Consider the following 18,952-nt stretch of genomic DNA (forward strand, 5'->3'; position numbering starts at 1 on the left):
AGGATGATGGCGTTCGCCTAACTCCACCTCCACAGAATATAATATTACTTAAAGCCCTAATAGAAAGAATATTTATCTCAATAGATCTCTGTCCAATCAATTTAAAAGGCATAAGCATGTAATGGCTGTAGAAACATGCGAGTGCAATGATAAAAATGAGTTTATGTTTGAATTTGCCACCGCATTGATTGTATCAAAAAGTGCCAGCCTTTCTTCACCGATCTTAAATTCCACATTCCCGTTAGATTAAACTGCTTTGCCAACTCAGTCAAGGTGCCGCCCATAGGCCAGCAACCGCAGCCAGAAGATACAGTGATAAACAAAAGATAATGCACTACGTTATGAGAATATGATGTAAAACACCACTGCAAGTTTCCAAGTCTTAGTGCAGCATGAATGGCCCAAGGGGGAAAAAAAGGGATTCAATACAATAGTACACCTTCACTTACGCTAAACTTTCACAAGATACATTTGGGTGGTTGACTTCCATTTAACTGGAATCAAAGTCACAGCACTGATATAGTAATACTATTATAATTATCCTTAGAATCATTTCATTTTTTAAACCCTTCACTGTAAGTATTTAACTTAAACTAAAACCATAGAAATAAAACCTCTTAATTCAAAAGAGGAACTTCTGATCGCCCAAAATATTAAGAAATAATTCATAATTTATATTTGGGGTGGAACAACCAAATACATAAAATGCATAACATGCATTTAATGACTCTGACACAGAATTCAGGTGTTTTATATTTCAAAGGCTGAATGAATTTGAATAGAATTAATCCTTCTATTCCTTTGCATATTTTGAATCCAGGAACATTCTAAAGAAGATTTGAGACAAATTAGATGTAGATTTTATTATTGGTTTCTTTGTATTCTTGGTTTGTATTCTTTATTTTCAGCGTGGACGAAACAATTATGTAAAATAGCAATTGTATAGGGTCTTTTGTGCTGACAGCCCAAGAAGAATCTGCAATGCTAAATCTATTTCAAGTTCCTTGTAATAAAATTATGCAAACAAAGTATTTAAATATGCATCCCTCTACTCTGGTTATGTTAGTGAGTGTTCAGCTTAATTCATCTTAGCAGTTATACAGTAGTTGTATACACACACACATACATACAGACACACACACATACATACAGACACACACACACATACATACATACAGACACACACACACACACACACACACACACACACACACACACACACACACAAACACTTGCATGTATGCACGCATGCACACTGTATGCACCTTCATGGTGATGTAATCATATCATAAATTATCAAGAGAGGGTGCTGTTGCACTGCAGAAGACGTACAAAACCATGTTTACCACTGCAAATGGCAAATCAAAGATCTCCAATACCATTACTGTTCATAATAAATGTCAACCACCATTAAAAATCCCAAGGACAAATACTTGAGCTAATAAGCCCTGCATAATTATTGAGGCATGATGACGAAACTTAGGGAAATTGGTTGTTAAGGCGTCCCCTTCTCTCACTTTCAAATAAGCATCTTATTGAGTTTTAAGGGGAAGTGCAAAGCCTTCGAACAAGATGATTTCTGATTTGACAGATGATTTATCAGGTTTTAAAGGGATTTTGGCATCACAAAAATCTGAACCTCTCAAGATTGTGTGACAAATGTAGACAGATTGTTCTATTTTTGAGCTCTCTTCCTGGCCTCCTTTTGATTTTCTTTTCTTTCTTTTTTTTTTTAGAAGTGAGTGAGCAACTGTCCTTTGTATTTTATTCTTTGTGTGACAGTCAGAGATGGAAAGTGATGAGAGAAAGATGCAACAGCACAGCATGAGTAACAAACAGTGTATAAATTGCTGTTTGTGAATACATACCATATGGGTTTCCAGGTTGATTTCTCATATATATATTTTGGGATTTAGTAGGAATAAAAAAAAAATCACTGCATTACACTTATACCATGTTGCATTTCTGATTTTATGAACACATTTCTTATCTTCCAGATAAATGATAACGCTCCATAATGGTTTGCTGTCAAAATACATCTCAGAACTTCAGCATAGATTCGGTTGACTGCTCGATGTCGAATGCCTTGGAAAGATTTGGATGATCTATTTCTGAAAACACACCAGTGCTAAGAAAATCACCTTCATCACGGGGACAAAAGACCACAAACAACTGTCAACTTAGAAAATGATTTACTCGTCAAATCCTGTTTAAATTAGGCTGTTAACATGACACTTTTGATAACGTGAAATGAGGTGCCATGCCAGGCAAAAAGCTGTCTTCTCTTACCAGGCAATGGCAAATGGATTTTATACTGCAACATTTGCTGTTGTCCGAATTCAGAGAAAGACACATATAGATACATAACATCCCACAGGAAGCAGGACTGTGTCTAACCACAGAGTTGTGTGTCAGCTTAAAAATCCAGGTGAACTTGAGTGATCAAAACTACAGCCCTTTAGTGACACTGTCAGCGATGAAGTAGATATTATCTGAGCTTTCATGAGCCTAGCACCAATACAAAGAATGACAGTTGCTTTTCTTGTCTGATCAAAGGCACCAGACAAGTGCTGTAGAATGTTTCTCCCTCCATCCTCCCCCCCAAACCCTGTCTCTATCTAATGATAGTTGAATATATTGTCATCTCATTATCTTTGAAGAGAGGAAAGTTCCCTCCCATATGAGCGGGCACCGTGTCTCCTGCCATCAGACGGGCCCTGAGATTGGTGAAGCGCATTCTCGTCTCATTATGTTGAGCGAGAGATATCAGACACATCCCATCTGCCTAACGCCTTCGACACACATGCCACCATGCTCCAGCCATGCAGTCTGGTGCAGAAACACTGCAAGTAGTTCATCTGTAATTCTGTAACTCAGCTATACAGTATGAGACTGGTATTCTAGGAAGCTTCAGACTCTGCTATCAGCTAAATCACTGTACGGTTTAATATTGCTCGTACTGTTGATCGAATCAGTATAAGCAGAAAAGGTTTTCTTTGGTTACCATCAAAGAGCCCCAGACTCTAAGATGTCTGTCTAGTCTGCATCTCACGTCATCATTAATATTGCACCATATCGTGTAGTTTATTTCTTAATGGTTTTAAACTAGAACACAAAACTCATTTACCCCCAGGCAACTGGCTGCGAGGCTTTTACTGGTTCCAATTGACAAATGGAAAGAGAACAACATTTCACTTCTGCAATCCCTCCCACTTTTTCAATTTGCAAACCCTCTATGGGGTTAAAAAAATTAGCATCAATAGGGAAAAAAGAATATATACATATATGAAAAAAAAAGTCGGAACTAGTTACTGCAATTACGGCACAAACTGCAATCTGAAAAATCATGATACGGTTCACATACAGAAAATATACCCTTTCAAAATCAACTTTTTCAATTTTCATTAAAGAAAAAACTACAGTCTGGTTAATCTGTTTTGCACTGAATTACTGATTGGTGAACGTGTGAAACACAATTTCGTTTTTATGTGGATCATAAAAACGACAAATAAAGGTACAATTTTTTTCCTTGTGTGACACTTCTCGGTGAATAGCACTTTGAGCCAAAAGTCAACAATAATATGTGACAGAAATGCCAAATTGGTGCCAGTTTCTCTTGACTGGCTCTAACAGATGTCATGGGCCGATTGCCAAAACATCGTATCGTGGACACAGTACAATGAAACCCCAACACTGATCTACATGATGGATGTCAGATCAAAATGAATCCAGCCATGGTTTTACCAGCTTTGAATTCATGCATGGGGAAGCCTGTCAGGGGCGAGAGATGATGTGGACACTGGCTCTCACTGTTTGTCAAGATTTTACATCCCTCCCCCTCGCTGCTCGTTTGAAGCGAGTCATCTGCTGTCTAGCAGCTTGCTGCCAGTACGCCTGAGAATCTAGATTCAACATTTGTGGACTTTTCACAGGAATGAATGCAATTAGACTGTTTTCTGGGTGTAAAGCATCCCTTAGCATACACCATGCAATTTATCATTTTAATAGGGCCCTCAACTTTCTCAGGGAACATGCTTTAATTTGGTAACAACACTTGTCTATTCCTTATTTTATGTGTCTAATTCAGACAGTAAATCAGTGACCCACCAACGGCCCCTTATTTTTCCATTGCAGTTTTTCCTCTTTAAAAGGCTGGGGAGTATAAAGGATAGGACTAAAAGCAGACTTTTGAAAGTTAAGCATCAAATGATGTTTTGATATCAAATGGAATAATAAGGAAACATCAAGAACTACAAAAAAAGATCACATATGCAAATAGCCCAACTCTTTAAATAAGACGTGTTGTTTGTTTTCTGACTGATATGACAAAGTTGCATTTGTCCAACTCACTTTGTGCCTTTGCAGCTTCCAAAATTCAGAGAAAATTATGTCAACTTCAGTAATACAAGCCCTAGCTCCTTGAAGGACACACACAATATACATTTGACTGCTTTCCTTTTTCAGATAAATCTTTGCAATAGGAGGAGAAAAAAACATCTAGTTTTGCTTTTGTGCCACCATTGTATCAGCTATGCCTCCTACCCCATATGATCTTTCTCTCTGCACATTACTGCTGCCCCTGCAACACCCACTTACGAATTACCTCCAGAACTAAATCACTTCCTTTGTCAGACACGACTGCCTTTCTTTCCCAGACCCATTGCTTACTGCTATTGTTAGTGAAGATGAACAGCCCACGACAATTAAAGGTGTGGACCATTACTTTTCCTGTAAGGACGGTTAGGCCTCATGCTTTCCAGCCTGAGGGAGCGCACTGCCATATCTACATTTGTCATCCAGAGCCATTATGGACAGTTTTGGAATGGATGAGGAGCCAACAAATGTCCACTGCTCTGCACGCTTTGGGTCAGGTTTATGCAGCCATGTCGGACGTCTTCAGGGTGCAGGCTGAATAGTATGGAACCCAAGTGAAACAAAGTTAGAGAAATGTGGTTATACTGCAAAAACACAAAGCACAACCATGCAGAAATACTACAAGCTCAACACAAAAGGACATTTTTAAAGCTGTCTGCTGCCTGTCAATTGTGTACAAAAATGAGCTTACTCACAATGTTTGTCCGTCTGTTAAGCTTATCTAGGTATTATCTAGCTATATATATTGGCAATAGCAATAGTTTCTCATCAGTTTTAATTGTGATGATTTAATAAACGACTACACAAAGACTGGTTTAGAAATCGTAAAACATACAATTGCATACCATTGTCATGAATATGGTTTGTACAGGTAAGTGTACTACAAAGTGTACTACAAAGGGACTAAAATCACATTAAAATACAATAATTAAAAAGAGAAAATAAAAACATGAAGTAAAATAAGACAGATGATAAAAGTTTAAGTCCAGTATACAAGAAATGCATACATATGTTACTTACTAAAAGGCAGCGGCAACCAGAAAAGTCTTCAGTCTTGATTTAAAAGAACTGAGAGTCGCAGCAGACCTTCAGTTTTCTGGGAGTTTGTTCCAGATATGTGGAGCATAGAAACTGAACGCTGCCTCTCCATGTTTAGTTGTGACTCTGGGGACAGAGAGCAGACCTGTCCTAGACGATCTGAGAGGTCTGGGTTGTTAGTAGCAAAGCTGAAGATCAGAGATGTATTAGAACCATTAGTGATTTAGCATTAGCAGTTTGTGAGTGAATGTACGTGTTAGGGATTAGTACTTGTGATAAGCATTACTAGCATTGTTAAAATCTAGCATTAATGACAATTTACAGCCATTTAGGTCGGGAAAAGGTTTATGTGGACAGTCATTGCAATTTGTCAAGTGTTATCTCAAAGCTTTTAGTGTGATATATATGTTGTGTTTTATGTAATTTAGACTATTTCATCAGGTACCTGCAGGGGAACCTCCGGTATATGGCCGAAAAGACAATTCATGAATACAAAAAATAAACAGAACAAAAAACTGAAAAATAAATACTCTGAGTTTATGATACTGTAAGATTTTATCCTATCGTGATGTCAAAGGAATATTTATCGACACAATAACAAATCAAATCAATAAGTGATGGTTAAAATGGCATATACAAATGGTAAATCTAGTCTCAGGTAAAACAAAAAATTCCATCTGATTCACAGGCTACTAAAGTTTCGAAAAATATTGTCACAATTTCTATGAGAAGTCATGATCAACGAAATAGAGCAACGTTTTGTCATGTTATCTGCTTTGCTGCTTCAGCTCAGTGTGATTGTGTAAAGGGTAAAATGTCATAACTATAACACCAGGTAAGTGAACTCACCGACGGACAGAATGACCTGTTTTGTTTGGTTTCTAATGAACAGACCATGTGCTTAGTCAATTTTAAGAATGTTAAAGTTAACTGGAAAATTTACAACACTTTTTTTCCTGGCATCGTGTTGGTACCATCTTGATGTATATTAGTACTACACTGGCCCTGCTTTTGATGATGTGTTGTAATAGGTGTAAAAGCTGCTGCTACCGTCTTGTTTTGCAGCCATTTTGGCCAAAAAATGCCTTTGCGTTACCTCAACCTCATTTTTTCTGTTTAGAATAGAGAAAATATCCATAAAGGGCACCAAAGTCCTTCTTACACAAGCGATTAGATTAATGAGAGGTCAGTCAAACGTAACCTATTACTTTAATCTATAAATCACTTTAGAGCTTTCATGGAGAAAGAGGGGTTTGGACATACCTACTTTAATTAATCAATACAAACATACAGATTCACAGGGATAATGATATGATATGTTTTGAAAATCTTACAAGAAAAGGAAAGGTCTAAAGTAATAATAACAATGTGCAAATACAGTGAGGTGATATTGTAAATCCGAACACTTCTGCTTGTGTTTCAGCTGGAGGCCATTGTCTATAACTACGTAGAGATGGGATCTGAACAGAGACACACCAGGGTTGATTTAATCAATTTTTTAGAACATTTTGTTACTTGCTTAACCCCAGGCAATCAGCATCACGCAGGCAAAACCCACACAGAAGCCATATTGCCAGGAGGAATGCCCACGGTGGACAAAAGCCGAACCATTCTTATCCCCCTATAGCCTGCGTCTGAATCTGATAGTGTATCATGCAGATAACAACTTCAAAAGATTAATTCACGTCTTACTACACTTTTTTTTTTTGCAGGAAAATCTCTTGTACTCCGAGTAGCCTAAGTCTTTTGTTACATAGCCTTTAGCTTGGTAAAATACTTTTCCTTCAAATTCATCCTGCGGCTCATGCCTGATACCCCAGTTTGACGTGCAGAGGTGTTAAATTATTTAGGATGAATCTGTATTTTGTTATAGAATGGAGCTGGAAGGAATACCAAAATATAACAAGTTACCAGCTATGAAGGCTAGGTGAATCAAATACAAGATATTGACCTCATAAATAGTGGATCTGTAGACCTGATCATTAAACAATGTTCCCCTGACTGTCCCTAATCACTTTACATTTTAGCCAGTGAACAAAAGGAATATTTCTGTAACTAGTAGTGCATGTGAGCTGGCTTTTAATTACTATTCTCAATAGTCAATGCATGTGCCAAATTTCAACTAAAATGGAAAATTACGCCCACATTGATATGTCAAACCATTCAATATAGCACCACATACAGTGTTTGAAAAAAAAAAAAAAAAGAACTAAAAGCAAATCTCACAGAACAAATAAAATGCCAAGGTAAATAGTGAGTGCCACCAGTATCTCCCCCTTCCTCCTGTCTTGCACATATACTGTATGCCTCATGTCCTTCACAGCACAGGAGACCATGCATAAAGACCAGGCTTCCCAGCATGCCTCGGGCTTTCCAACACAGTTGCCAGCAGGATGCAACACTGCGAAAGGTGCTGCCTCTTTAAGTCTCCTGTGTGGCATGTTAAGCAATGGTAATCTGCCGCAGTGCAGACAATAAATTCCACTGCATAACTAAGCGTCGCCATGACATCGTACCTGGATGGAATATCATATGGGCAGATGGAGGGATAAATGGGTGGAGGCCATGCCCATTATAGGACAAATATATATCCCTTAGTGTTGACGCAAAAAGGACAACATCTGAAAACTAGTTGCTGTGTGACCACTTGTCCATTTGCTGTATAAGAGGGAGGGGAAAAAAGGACTTCATTAATTATTTCCTCTTGCTTAGTGCTGGTTTGGTCAACATGTGATTCATCTGTTCAGTGCAACAATGGGGCTCAATGCTAAGACAAATCTGAAAGCCTGGGCTGTCTTCCCAGTTACCAAAAGCTTAATAGTGTGCCATGTGGAATGATGTAATGCTAAAACACTGCAAAACTTGAGTGCTCACCAGCTTTAGGGAGGGCAGGGGAAAGAGGGAGAGACAGACGGGAGAGAAAGAGAGAAAGAGTGAGAGAAGGGGAGGTGGGGAGACAGAGAGAGAGACAGAAGGAGACTCAAAGGGCCTGATTACTGCATATCATCTAGAATACAACTTGTCCCACACAAATCTCCAGTGGGATCCCCATACTGTTGGAGTATGATAACAGAAATGAAAAGCGAGTTTGTGCTGGGGCTCTCTTAACACAGCCGCCTCGCAGTGTTGAGGAAAGTGATCTTCGAATGTTCACTGCATGACTTAGACAGCAACTCTACAGTTATTTGACAAACTGAAAGCCATTTCAGGCTGCCACCAAGCAAAATTATTTGGAACACCCTGTAGCAAGGACCTATAATCCCCAACAAAGAAATGCTATTATTCACAACAGTGTGAAAAGAGACACACCAAAGCTGCCCTGCACTAAGTGTGGGTTTTGCTATGGGTTTTGATCATTTCTTTTCTGAATTTTTTCATGAAAAATATTAGACTGGCTTTTTATTCTCTTCACTTCTTTCAAGAACAGAAGATTAAAGGGTGGTGCAAGCACAGTAGCACTTGATAAAACAGCTCTTTGCATAGACATTGCTTCTTACATAAAGGAAACCAGTCAATTCATCTTTCTTTTCTTTTTTCTTTTTTTTTTTACACTTGACAGCATGCTGTCAAAAGTAATGAGAAATGCTACATCAGATGCATTGAAATATCGGGATTAATGCTCAATTGTTATGTCTTCCATGAATGTGATTGCTGAATCTCAACATTCGGTACCTATTATTCAGATTATTTAGAGGCGACAGTAAATGAATACAGCATTGCCTAAGAGTAGGCTATTACAACATAATGAGTTACTTCTAAACATGTGACATTGATCACAACTACATGAACTACTTTAATACATAAAAATAACATTTCAATAAAACATCCACATCAGATTAATGAACGTCTATGAATATTTGTGAGGGATTACGATAATAACATTGTTTTCCAAGAAGTTCGTGCAACTCACATTTAAATCACTTGAAATTAAAAAATGATACGATATATATATATATATATATATATATATATATATATATATATATGTGGGTATCTCCAATAACTCTGTGTGCATATTTCAGTCTCATTTCACACTGAATAAAATATGCACAAGGAATACATTTGACAATTCTAGAGAATAATCATCTCAACCTGCAGTTTTTTATTACATTACCAACAAAATTGCATTATGTCATTAGGCAACATTGTAGTTTGTATTTGAAATCATGATTTAAATCATGAGAGAAAAGCACTAGAGCCAAGGTGTAATGAGGCTGGATTCTTAAAAGGTCTCATAAGAGTAGTTTCTTCATGGTAAGTCTTTATTATTGCATGGCACAGAAATCAATTACAGCTTTATAGAGAATCTTGATCCCTCAGGGAGAATTCAGCAAGGAACACTTTGCATTTTTACAGGTCTTCAGGTTTTAGACGACAATGAATTGTTGGTTACGTGTTTTGGGTGTTTCAAACCCCAATTCATGCTCCTCCTCATGAAAATAATAATAATGAAACCAACTCCAGTGTGATTCCTTCATCCATCAACTAAAACTCTATTCTTTCCTGTTGCTTTTTTGATTTATTATATGAAAAACTTGGTTTCCATCATTCATGGTCAATTTTCTATTTCTATTCAGGCCCTTTTTGGACAAAAGGCAGGGCAGAGAACCAGGAGCATTTCATTTCATGCTCTGCCTCCTCAACCCCAGATGTTCACCTCAAAAACATCTCTAGTGAAACAGGTAGGGGCTTAATGGCCTGTAAATTGCCCCGAGCTCAGGTAATGAAATGCAACCTCTGTATAATTTTAATTGAGAACTCTGGATGGAAATCAAATGATAATGTGCTGCATGCATGGAAAGTTTTCAAGTAACGGTGAAATTTGTGTCTGGTGTGTAAGTGCAGCTTGGGCTAAGGTAAATGGCTTTTTCCTTGTGAGCCTCGCTTCATTTTAATTGAGGATTGCACGGTGTAATAAATGGGTTGGTCATGACTTAGCATCTGTTAAATGAAGCAGAAGATGTACACACCTCTGAATGTACAACGGTGCTCCATATTTACAATTCAATCCGACAGGGTGCCTATTAGAAGCCATAAAGCTGCTCAACTGTTAGATAAGATACCCTCTATAACCCCTCTACACCGACATGCAGAGTTCCTGTTGTTAACATTGACCACAGTTAATGTTAACTGAGGACACATTAGTTAATGTGTCCTCATTTGTGCGACATGTTTTCTCTCTATGTTTATTGCAAGTATTTGTTGTATATCATTAAGACAAGCACAGATCAGTGGCCCTGATTTGTGTTTGATAATCACCCTTATTGTTTCAACAGTTCAGGGTTACAGCAAAACATAAAAATATAAAAAAATGTATATTAATCGTAATTATATATCCAGCGGACACATGGCAACATTTCAGATGACCTGACTCTAATAATCAATCTCTTTTTGTCTCGGTTTTGATCTGGTCTCTACTAATTCCTAGGGGATATTTTTGGCTTTTTAGCCCCTAAATGCTCAACTATGTTCACTGGCACATTACCATCTTTGTCTGTCTGCTGTTTGCTGAAGGGCAGGTTAGTGTTATGGGTTTATCAGCATTTTTACTCTGAAAATGTGCTGGTGGAATTAGGATTGATGTGAGTGTCTAGGGCTATAAAACCAAAACACTGAGCTGAAAGATGTGACTACAAGTGACACCTTTAACATTATACATTGAATACATGCAGCAATCGTTTCATTGTCAATATCCAAATAGTGATCAGTACAGTTTTAACAACAGCATCGATGTCAGCTTTTATTCACCGAACACCCTTTTCGTCTTCCTCTAAATTCTAGATTTACACCACAAGTTTTTTGACCGAAAGGAGGTCACACTCAACAGATGTCAGCACTGCAGAGCTGCTATGTGCAATGCACTGTGGGACAGGCTTGGAGGACTCAGGACAATATAGATGTTGTCAAATTGTCAAATGAAGTCCCGTCACTGCAGCAAATATAGAATTTGAACCAAAAATTGAGTGACAATGACATAAAGAAAAAAAATGAAAAAAAGGTGCAGATGTTGAGATATAGCTGAAGTGTTTGAAAACACTACAAAGAGACAGGCTTGTGAACAGTTTACCAAAAGCAATTTATAAACAGCAGATTATACGTGTTCTTGGCTGTGCCATTTGAAATGCAAAAATAACTGACGTGCTGGCATCATGTCCAGACACTACTGCTTATTTTTCGCCTGTTGCACCTCTCTATGATGTTCATGAGACTCCCAATGACATGCACTCTCCCCTTCTCTCTCCAGCTTTCTCAAGTAAGAGGCTGGAATTTGATCTGATGTCCACAAGCACACACATATGCACGCATAGATACATTATGGCATGGATGGACCATATTTGAAAGCCCTCGGACAGGCAAGCAGGTGATGGCGCCAAGGCCAGCTGCTCCTGCCCCACCTCTGCTCAGCTGTCCGAGACCAGAGCAGCCTTTGAACAGCCTATTACCCCGACACAGCACCGGGGGAAAGCAATCAGCTCCAGAGGTGCACCACTCTCACACCAGATGGTGTGGGAGATGAATCGAGCCATTATATTAGTGCTGGATAATTCCTCAGATGAAGGTAATTAGCAAAGAAAAATAAGTGCTATCCTACCTCTTCTTACCACCGTTGCAATGTGAGTGGAAACTCCACTGACACCTTTTTACTTTCAGGGTAAAAGAGAGAAAAACCAAATAACATCATTAACTTTCCTCCAAACATCAATAAATGATTCTTAATAAAATGAGATAACCAGCTACTGACAAAAACACACAAAAAACCGCCCCGATCTGAACTAAATTGATTGACAGCACAATCTGGCACTTTTTCAGACGATCAAGAATACTGTTGACAAAGACATGCCTGACAGTCAGGACCCCGTGTATTTAAATTAAACTGCATGAAATCACAATCTGATAAGATCATCAGCTCATTATTGTTTTAATCCCAATACGATTGTAATGCTGGGAAATTTACCATTCCAGCTGCATGAGCAATCAGATTATATTGAGGTACTTTTGGAAATAAGGAAACCTTCCACAACCTTTTAATAGTAAAGATTTTACATTTTTCATTCCCCCTTCGAAATAAGAAGCACTCATTACAGTGCAAAATAGAGGCAAAGCGACTTCTTACACATCTTCCTTTTTTTCTACAACTCTGGATGTAGCTCAAGTTTGCACGGAAAGCTGTGCAATGAACTCGTGTCTGCAATTGTTTGTAGTCACACCTTGAAAAATACAGCTGAAAAAGTATGTCAAAGAGCTCTGTAAATATGGCATCGACTGCATCGGCTAAAACCCAAGCAGACTGAGACAGACGACACCAGAATGTGAATCTCAGTTAGCTTTAAAGGATTTAGGTAAACTCTGAAACAGTGCTTATTGCTCTCTTATCCACTTTTGTGTTAATGAAAAGCATGTCCTGAATCTGTCAAGGGAGATTATAGGTGAATATCATTACTATTGTCCTTTTGCCAATGTAGATTCACTGTATCCTTAGGGATTACAGTCCAATCCATTCCAATACGTATTACCTTTCTCCAGCAAGGAAACTTAAGAAAGGTTGAGCTGATGATAAGGACTAGAAATTGTGTGTCACATGAAATTCAGACTGCATCAAGTTATGAGAGCTGGTTTCTATTTTTGACAACGCCAATGCAACCCAGTGTCCTTAAATCATAGTAGTTGTCTTCAGATGGAGGATATAACTCCCTGGTCATGATGTCTGCTAGTTAGTTGAGTCACAGCCAAAACAAATATTTGTGTAATCATTTTTTTCTCTCATATCAACCTAAGATGGGGTTGTTAAAGAGGCAACAGACGACCTCTGTGCTCTCGTGGTTACAGGGGGTATCATTATTCAGTCACTGTTGTAAAGACAATGCAGTAGCAAGACGAATGTATATATATACAGAACCGTACTTTTCTGGAGCTTAACTCTCGTGTGTTAACTCGGGAGCAACATTCCAAATATTCAAGCTTCATCCACATAGCTTTTAAAATCAGCGGCAAAAAGCCCATGGCCTTAATTTCAAGAAAATGGACAGGTTCACTTGGCAATGCCCGGAGATACCTTGAGGGCTTTATCATGAAATGTTGCAACAACTGAATTATATTTTCAAATTAACTAATTAAATTGACCAAGTCCTGCTTTACATGTTTAAATAATTACTTGAGATAAACCCATATCTAGCCCACACATTCAGTATATATATTTTTTTTTTTGCATTGTCCACGGATGCCTTTTTGTAACTGTTGTAACTGTAATAATGTTTAAATCCATATTGTTTGAGACATGGTGTAGAATAAAATCAAACTTAAACACTAACATATTATACAAACACTGATTGATTAACAGAAGGATTAAAGTGATACAAAATCTAATTTCTTGTTGAATTTTTCAGAACTGAGTGTACTTTCATTTACAGAAGCAGTAAATTCTGGCGAGTCAGTTCAGAGGAATGAATACTAGTTATCAAAGGTCAAATGGTTTAGTTGAGCACTTCCACTGCAGTCGGTGCAATGTTTTGTGTTGAAAGCAAGCATGTTCAGCATAAAAAATTTAAAACCCTTTACAAAAAAAGCCAGCAGGGCATGTCAGCCAGAAATAGAAAAACAGTTAAACACATCCAGAAAATGCAGAGTAGCCAATTATATATAGACTGTGTAAGTTCTTTCACCACCATGTACAGTGGTCAGCAACAGCACAGCAGTTAACCACAAATTCATATTTGAAACCCCTCCAGATTCAGATTTTCTGCAAAGCTTCAATCTGCAAATTATTACTGTCCAGTTCTCATTTAACTATAATGGAACAATGGAAAACTGATTCAAAGTCTTTGCTCCATCATTTTGCTTTCATTGTCAGAAAAAGGGCAGCATGTTTTACAGATCCATCACCAGCACTTAAGTATAAGTCTGAACACAGGATGGACCATACATTTATATTGTGTGTCCACACATATGTTTGATGTCAGGAGCAAGATGCTCGCTTTAAAACACAAACCGTATATCTTAAATGTCCTCAACAACATCAATGGCGTTCCACATTATGATTCTCATATTACTGGGAACGCCGAAGATCACCTACCTGTGCCTTGTCAAGACAAGTTTGGCACTTCAAACATAGTTCAGAGCTTTGAAGAGGACTGAGGCACAAATGAGATTGTCAGTGCCACGGGTTACAGGCTATACCGAAACCTAAGATGCGCTTAAAAATTCATAGAGTATCGATCCTTATACTGGAGCAAAGTAAAATACCACATATAAAGGCAATATTGATGTATACTGTTCCTGAAGTATGATGTTTAAGATATAAGTCAAGGGGACAACGCACTTTGGGTCCAAGAGGAGGTCTGCTCATGTCTCATTACTCATGTGATGTGCAATACTCCAAACTTTGTATAGTACAACTTTTTAAGTTGACAGAGAGAGCAAAGGATAAAGGAACAGGGAAGTTGAGGAATAAGGGTTCACTCAGAAATATTTAGGCCAATTTTTTTAAGATTAATGTATTTTATTTGCATATGGAATTTAAATCAATTTGGTTTACACGCATTTAATAAAGCTAATAAAGCTTTAATAAGCTAATAAACTTAATGTGATGATATTTGTCAGTCAAACATAAATAAAACAAGTTTGACTGAAACTAATGTAACAGTTCTAATTAACTCAAAGTGTTTTAAATACATAATGACCAGATTCATTTATTTATAATGAATGAATCCAATTTGTTTCAAATTCATAAGCCTGTTTATTTGAAATAAAATGCATTGGTTATTTTTTATGTTAAATCTATGTAATCCAAATGGATGGAAATTGTATATGTAATTAAAATAGCTATATCTTAAATTAGGTCTAAATATTTCTGTGATGTCACATTGAGCTTGTGTTACTTGTGCAACAGTAAATGCACCAAATATTGAGCAATATTGAAGTGGATCCTTTTTAAATACAAACAAAAAATATTAAACAAAAAATTACTCAGCTTTTTAAATAGACACAGATTACCGGTTTACAGGCATACAAATATTGTTAGTCTGATATTTTTCCTTAGATGGTAAACCCATCAAGCTGGTCAATTGCTTCTGTCTGTACGAATGTTTAGCAAGTTAACAATAACAGCCTATCATGCAAATGGCATCAAGAGTGCCACTTTTGTTTGTTTGTTTTTCAAAGGTGAGATGTACAACACAGGCATTTGCTCACATCTGCACAAAACCAACACAAGTACATACTAAAAATACATATTGTAGACAAACATCACAAAATTTCCATACGGTTTTCATTAACAGCCATTCCATCATGCAGAAGATGTCAGACTACATGAGCGATATACAATCAGTGGCAGAAGTAATCCATAAAATAGCCATGCACTTGTCCAAAGTGTAATTTCCATTTCAAGATGTGATTGCATGCAGTTGCTGATTGAAGTGAATTGGAATACTGTTTACATTTCTTTTCTCAATTGATTTTTTTTAATCACAAACTGGATACTTATCACACAATACGTCCAGTTAGGGACTGCTTCTAACGAGTGTTTAAGGCTTTGTTTGTTTGTTTCACACATTCAGAACTGATGTTATTGCAATTAAATGACCGAAAAATTTCCAGCCTGTTGTCTCAAGACTTTGACTTTGGTCAGAGAACGACCAACCATATAACTGTAAATTAAAAACACACAGAAATAGTGTATGCAAAACAGCTATGAACATATTGTAAATGCAACCTTGAAATGCTAATATTCTGAAAGTCTCAAGAGTTTTTCTGACATATTCTCAGAAGAATAGTTTGATGTTTATGTAAATCTTATCTTGCTGACAGATGTAATGCTGTCTTTGGAAGTGCAAACAAAGAAAAACGGGGGGAAAAAGGGGGAAAGTAAGCACTGAGGAGCATGTCTATTGTTTCGACAGCTTGTGTCCCCAGCATCTGGCATCAAGCAGGAACAGCATGTCAAGATTAATGAAATGTTACTTTTATTGATCTTCAGCACACAGTATATAAATATATAGTTCTTTAGAAACGGCAGGCTCTCATATGGTACCCAGCAGCGAGTGCAAGCTCAGTTTGTAAAGTTTCAGAAGTTTTAGGGCTGCAAACTCGAAAGACAAGGTTCAGCCATACTGTACCACAATTTAAAAAACAAATGTTCAGCGCACGGTTTAAGGCATAGATAATCTTAATGTCTTCCTTGCTATATTCTGGGGCTTTAAATTCCAATCAATGAAGTGAAATTAAAGACCATGTGAATGACTTTCAGCGCGAGTCGACTGAGCGGACTTGTTAGTGGGAGCAGGGGCATGGTGACGAGAGCGTGGCAGAGACTGCTCCCTCACTCTCCTCTCCCCATTTAATTTTCCAATCCACTTCCTCCACATAGTTAGGAGGAGTGAGTTTTGTTCTGGTTTGATACACCATCTAATGAGAGCTACTAAGAGCCTGTTGAAATCATTCTCTAATAACACATTCTGAAGGCTGCGAATGAGCAATATTTTTACCCCTCTCTCTCCACTCAGGGTTTAATATATTCTTTCACTCACCTCTGTTCCATTCCCATTCCTTCCCTGTGCTTTTCCTCTTGCATTAACTTTATTTTTGAAAAAAAAGAATAATAAGTAAAATCAACACTCATTTTACTTTGGTTTTCTATGATTGCATGATAAATTTTGGTTACACAATATTTAGTTTCTGGCAGCTGACGCACTCCCACAAAACCCCAGAAAGAAGAAAAAAAATGTCTTTGAAACAGCATTACATATTTCCAATGTAAATATTCACAGATACAAGTGTTGATGTAAGTATTCTTATCTCAATAAGACCATAGGCTTAAGGGAGTAACCTTGATTTGATACGAAATTGGCCACACCGACCATGAAAATGTGTTAAGATCCTGTTTATCAGGCGCATGCATAACTGTACAGGCTCCTGATACTTTTCAACAAATAATTAATTATTCAACACTGTGCATAGACAAATGCTCCATTGAACTGGATGGTGCATGACAGCCTAGCTTGTCCTCCCCTTATCCATTCTTCTTGCTTGACACGTTGTAGCTGTAACAGGAACAAGTGACCTGACCTGTGCTGCTCTACGCCATCTGCTTTAAACTCCTCTGTGGTTTAAATGTTATCAGTTTCAAAGATAAAGCACCCTCCCCTCCGCTTCCTTGGGCAGTGGGCATTAGTTACAGCTGAAACACTGGTTTGTATTCCGCTTTGAATTCTGGAATTGTGTCGGCACCTTGACGTTTGATTGGATCTGTGCAAATACATGTATATGCAAATTTTGCCAGATATCAGTTCTTGCTCGGGGTGAAATGGGAAACAGTGGCTGCATTCTGAGGAGCCCTTTTCCACAATTCCCTCTCTTTCTCCAGCATTTGCTAATCTATAAATTCCCAGTAAATCTCAGAGCCTGGGTGCCTTCCCTGACATTTCCACACTCCCACATAGCATATTTTTAAGCAGGTGAAATCCATAATCTGTGTCAATGGTATCACATGGTGTATTCACGGGGGGCCCTGTACGCACTAAACTGGCCAAGGATGCAGTGCAGAGGCTCAGAGGAGGTAAAAATGTTTGTTCTTACCTCTGTTGTCATACCCGTGCCTCGGGGCCACACCAGAGTTATTCATACCCCAACAAAGACTTTCCAGTATTCTGCTTACTGCACTGCAAAGCTGCTCATGCAACAAGACTAAATGTGACCTTATTTAGAAAATGATGCAATTGTTGGTGTGCTGAGTAGGAATACTACAACAATTAATTTTCTAGTTATACAAAGGGCAAAATGTGATATAAATATATTAATTCCACAAATATTTCCTATAGGGTTATACACGGAATGTACCCAATAAGAGGCCCTTCTTGTGTTGAGTGAACGGGACTTAGACCAAATCCACGTCCTAGTTTCAAAAACAGTCTCTACTGCATCTTCATCTCCATCTTGTTCTTTTCAAGAGAAGACACTGAGGGATAATGGCCTTAATCGTGACATAAATCATCAATGTAACGCAATATTTCTATAATTCATTCCTTGGAATGAAAGTATAAACAATTTAGCATGTAATTATATGTTTTTTATCCACTTGTATTACACTCATGTACTGTATATCCGTTACCATTATCTTTGCAGAAACTCTATACTGTATGAACCTAATGGTGATGCATTACATCAGGCAATACTGTGAGCTCAAAAAACAAGGTAGAGTAGTACAAATAAGACCATTTGAAATCATTTGTGGTTTTTAGATTGTGATGCATTGCTACTTTGACATTCATTCTTGCAGAGAAGAACAGATAATTATATATGATAGCCAGTGAATAGCGGTTATACTGCCATGTCTGTGCATCTATACATTGTGACAGTGGTAATCATTAGTCTTTCACCGATCTTTGCAATTAATCTATCTTGACGTGATAATTTGCGTCTGTTCTATTTGAAGTTTTTTCGTAAACCTTTGCTCAGCGCGGTGGCACGGTGGTGTTTGTCTGTAGAAGAAACAAGAGGCAGCAGATTCGCTATTTCACTACACAGGCTGTTAACAGCTGAGTTCAGA

The 18,952-nt window shown here is 37.8% G+C and overlaps 1 long non-coding RNA gene across 7 annotated transcripts in view; it reads right to left on the reverse strand.

The window, feature by feature from the left end:
• LOC118318981 overlaps positions 1-18,952 on the reverse strand; it is a 55,551-nt gene that overhangs the window by 22,421 nt on the left and 14,178 nt on the right. The gene's annotated exons all lie outside the window — the stretch shown is intronic.

The sequence above is a fragment of the Scophthalmus maximus genome, chromosome 9, assembly GCF_022379125.1.
Source record: "Scophthalmus maximus strain ysfricsl-2021 chromosome 9, ASM2237912v1, whole genome shotgun sequence".
In the NCBI taxonomy this organism is placed as follows: domain Eukaryota; kingdom Metazoa; phylum Chordata; class Actinopteri; order Pleuronectiformes; family Scophthalmidae; genus Scophthalmus; species Scophthalmus maximus.